The following is a 4,877-nucleotide window of genomic DNA, read 5'->3' on the forward strand; positions in this document are numbered from 1 at the left end:
AAAAAATGAAAAGGAGAGAAAGAACATGAGACATGAAGTGTTTCATGTCAACTATTATAAAGCATATTTGCTTATGAACCAATTTTTTCACAATTTTTTAAAAAAAGAAACAACAATATTTATAGAAGTTGCACATAGCATGTAGTAATTTTAGGAACGTGGAATTGAATCAAACATTAACTAAGGTGGTTATTTTTGCTAGTGGGATGATGATGAAGTAGTGGGTTATTTAAGTAAGTTATTTTTTGTTAATTTATTATTTATAATTGAAAAATGTGGAGTGTATTAAAAATGTGAAGTAAGTAGTGGGTTATTTAAGTAAGTTATTTTTTTTATTAATTTATTATTTACAATTGAAAAATGTGGAGTGTATTAAAAATGTGAATTGTAAGTTTTTTATTTAACTAAGTAGTTGAAATAGAAAACGTGGGATGTGAGTTTTTTAAAATATTTTTTATCCAATTAAATAAGTTAATTTTTATTAATTTATTATTTATTTAATATTTACTTTATTTAATTAATTAATTAATTAATTAATTATTAAAGATTTTGGTGGAAAATTTTGGTGGGAAGAACTTTTAGGATTATAATTTAGTATGATAGATTCATGATATCATTATCCACCTTGCCGGTAAGCAAATATTAATATATTATAAAACTATTACATTGAGATAAATATTATCAAAATAATATTAACCTCAAAACAAACATGCGGTCCATTGATACATTATCCCTATAATTTATTCTGCATTGTTCAATACAATTATTTCTCATATGAATATAAATTGAAGCAGTGTTTCTTGAAACTCTGTAAGCGTAACCACTTAATTGAATGAGACAATTTTTTTTATCTTATAAAAAGTTCAAATAAGTCTCTCTTTGTAACATGTACATGTAGAAAAATATGTCTAAAATTCAGAAGTTTGTGTATGCTATGATCCTCGTTCATTTTCTATTTTTTATTGCAACTATTGTCGCTGGTAAGGCTTTTTTCTCATAATATTTTGTTTATCTTAGTATATAATTTATCTTCCATTTTCAACAACACTTATTTATTTTGATTTGATTTACATGAAGCACTTCGGAAACCATGCAATATTGATGCTGATTGTCGAAATTCAAGTTGTACTTTACCTGATGTTGGGAGGTGTATGACAGGTCAATATTCTGGTCATTGTTATTGCATGTAATAATCATTCAATGAGCACCTAAAATAGTTAAAGTTTTTGAGCTCTAGTTCTTATGTGTGCTTTAATTTGTAATTTCTTTCTCGGTTTGTTGCACCTTGTTTGGTGTTTCTGTCTTTGTATTAGTTGTGTAACTTCAAGATTCTCATGGTATTTTTGTTTTGATTTGTAATTTTAGTATTGCTTCTTTCTGATTTTTTTCTCTCTTTATCTTTATATGATCTCTTATTAGTTTTAATTAAAAATTAATACACCTTTGCCCTATTAATCTCTTTGGCAACAACAAAAACGCATACATATAGCAAGAGTGAGGGCTATTAAAAAAATTCATGAAGTGAACTAAAGTTAAATAACTGAACCGTTATGTTTAGTTAATGAACCAAATTATAATGTACAAACAGTTTTAAAACCGAACCGAATTGAAACGGAACCCGAACCGAACTAAAACTGAAAATGAAAAATATATAAAACAAACTAATTTTTTTTTAATAGAAAAATAGTTTAACGGTTTGGTTCTTTGATAAACAGTTCAGTTTGGAAAAAATTGTCTTCTAACGGTTCGGAATTTCAAAACGGTATACCAAACCAATAATTTTGGTTCGGTTCTTAATAAATTAAAACGGATCGGTTATGTTCGGGTGAATTTTTACTATGGTTTTGTTCGATTCGATTCAATTTTTTTACTGGAGAATAGGTTTCCATAATATACTTAAAAGTTAGTTATTCCCTTATAAATATCCTAGTTAGTTAGGTTAAATATATTTATTACAGGTAGTTGCTATTTTATAGCTTTTTCCTGGCCTATATAAAGGCATGTATAATAGAAAACACAATTAGAATATCACATAATTGTTTTCTATTATGGCACCAGAGTGAGAAGATTCAGACTCTGCAAATGGCGAATATGGCACAGAAGAAACCCTAACCGTCAACAACTTAGACAAATCTAAGAAAGAGCAAAACATCATCCCCAATTCGGCGTTCATCTTGAATACATTCGATAACCCATGCACACCACTAGTCGCTGCAACACTGAATGGCCAAAACTATCGTACGTGGGCAAGATCAATGAAAGTTGCTCTGCGAGCGAAGATAAAACTCGGTTTTATCGATGGATCTATCAAGAAACCTAGAAAAGATTTAGCAGATTTCACAAATTGGGAAAAGGTTAATTCAATGGTGATGGCTTGGATAATCAACGCCATCGATCCGAAATTGCACGGAAGCATCTCACACGCATCCACTGCTCGCGGTATCTGGCTTGATCTTGAAGAACGATTCGATCAATTCAATGCACCAAGAACTCATCAGGTATGGTGTACTGTGTGCAAGATGGAAAAAGAGGCTGATGTGGGTGTAACTGATTATTATATGAAATTCAAAAGTCTATTTGATGAACTTGATGAAATGCAACCGCTACCTGAATGTAACTGTGGAGCTTCCAAGAAACTACTGCAAAGGGAACCATCTGTTTCTTGGCGGTCTCGATAATAGACAATTTGCTCAAATAAAGGGAACCATCATCAATGTCGATCCTCTTCCTTCCTTACGCCATGTCTTTAATCAAATACAAAACGAGGAATTACAACATACAACAGATAAGGAAAAGATTGAAATGAGGTTTGCTTTCACACCACATGACTCATTTACATTTTATTTTACAAAACATGAAAAAATTGCAAAAACCTTTTCAAATAATTACACCAAATGGAACTTCAGTATTAGTTGAAAATATGGAAGATGTGCACCTATCAAATAATTCCAGGCTGCATGATGTACTTTTGGTTCCAGAATTCAGTTGCAATCTTATCTCCATTGATAAATTGACTTGTGATCTAAATTGTAGTGTTACTTATGATAAAACTTCATGCATAATTTAGGACCAAGCTTGGACGAAGAAGATTGGATTCGGTGATTAACATGAAGATATATATATATATATATATATATATATATATATATATATATATATATATATATATATATATATATATATATATATATATGTGCTTTCAAGACAACATCATGTCGGATTATTAGGTGCATCTAAGAAAGATATGGGAACCTTATGGCTCAAGTGATTGGGACACCCTTCCACTCAAGTTATTCGATATATCTCTCATTATCTCAATTGTAATTTTGATTCACATAAAGAAAATTTCTGTGACATTTGCCATAAATCAAAACAATGCATAAATTCTTTTCCATTGAGTAATGATAAAGCTGGCGCGCCATTTGATTTGATTCACTGTGATCTTTGAGGGAAATATCATACTGCCACACATAATGATTCACATTATTTCTTAATAATTGTAGATGATTATTCTCGAGGTACTTGGGTATATTTAATGACCAACAAAATCGGAACGCTATAACACCTGATGAATTTCTACAATTTGATCAAACAGCCATTCAATAAACACATTAAAAGAATACGAAGTGATAATGGTACAAAATTTATGAATTCCAAATTTCAAAAGTTTACTCAACAAGAAGGAATTATTCGCGAATCCTCTTGTGTCTTCACACCTAAAAAAATGGAAGAGTAAAGCTTAAATATAGACAAATATTAAACATTGCTAAAGATTTGCTTTTCCAAGCAAATATGCCCTTATTATTTTAGGGGGATTGTGTACTAACTACAGATTATTTAATCAATAGAATACCCACAATAGCTAATAAAGGGATCCCCCCATATGAGTTACTTTTCAAAAAGGAACCAAACTATCATCACTAGAAGAGCTTTGGTTGTTTATGCTACACCAAAAATGTGTCTAAACCAATAACAAATTTGATTCAAGGGCTGAAAAATGCATCTTCCTAAGTTATCCAGAAGGAAAAAACGGATGGAAAGTCTATAACCTTCAAAATCATTTTTTTTCCACATCCAGAGACATTGTGTTCTATAAACACATTTGTTAGAACAAGAATTGTTCTGATCAATATTCTTAGTTTTGATGATAACAGTGTATATGAATTTTGTATAAGACAATGTGGTACTCTAATCCTATGCATTTTCCATTTCAGGAAATATATAAAGAGTATGCACAATTCAGCGCAAGAAGCACTGACTCAGAAGGTTCAAGTATGTAACATCAGAAGATGGTCAAGTAGAATCAGAACATGGTCTATTGAAGCATCAGAAGAACTAGAGTTCAGAAGCAGAAGCACTAAAGTTCTTATGGTATCACGCTAGAAGCACTTCAAAGTCAGAAGACAAGAAGATGCTCTGCACCAAGCTGAATGACTCTGATATTCAAATGTTGTATTTACAAACATCAGATCAGAAGCAAGTACAAGATGGCAGGCTACGCTGACTGACAAAAGGAACGTTAGAAGCTATTAAAGGCAAAGTCAGTTAAAGCAGGAAAAGCAAGGCTCGAGGTAGTTGACAAAAGAGTGAAACATTAAATGCAATGCTGTACGGATCACGCAACGCATTAAATGCTCCCAACGGTCATCTTCTCGAAACGCCTATAAATAGTGAAGTTCTGATCAGAAGCAAGGTTAACAACACCAATTTACGAACAACTCTTTCAATCTTGCTGAAACGCTGCTGAATCAAAAGCTATCAAACTTCATCTTCAACCTCACTTCATTTGTAATATCTTAGTGAGATTTAAGCTTAGAACTTAAGAGAAATATCACAGTTGTGATTATAGCTTACTAAGAAGCATTGTAATACTCTTG

The 4,877-nt window shown here is 31.2% G+C and overlaps 1 long non-coding RNA gene across 1 annotated transcript; it reads left to right on the top strand.

Annotated features, from left to right (window-relative positions):
* Positions 1–827: 827 nt before the first annotated feature.
* LOC131599046 (uncharacterized) lies at positions 828–1,378 on the top strand. The gene is made up of 2 exons (XR_009282523.1): positions 828–980; positions 1,078–1,378. It is a non-coding gene; the product is annotated as an uncharacterized LOC131599046 (long non-coding RNA).
* Positions 1,379–4,877: the final 3,499 nt, after the last annotated feature.

This window comes from Vicia villosa, linkage group LG4, assembly GCF_029867415.1.
Source record: "Vicia villosa cultivar HV-30 ecotype Madison, WI linkage group LG4, Vvil1.0, whole genome shotgun sequence".
In the NCBI taxonomy this organism is placed as follows: domain Eukaryota; kingdom Viridiplantae; phylum Streptophyta; class Magnoliopsida; order Fabales; family Fabaceae; genus Vicia; species Vicia villosa.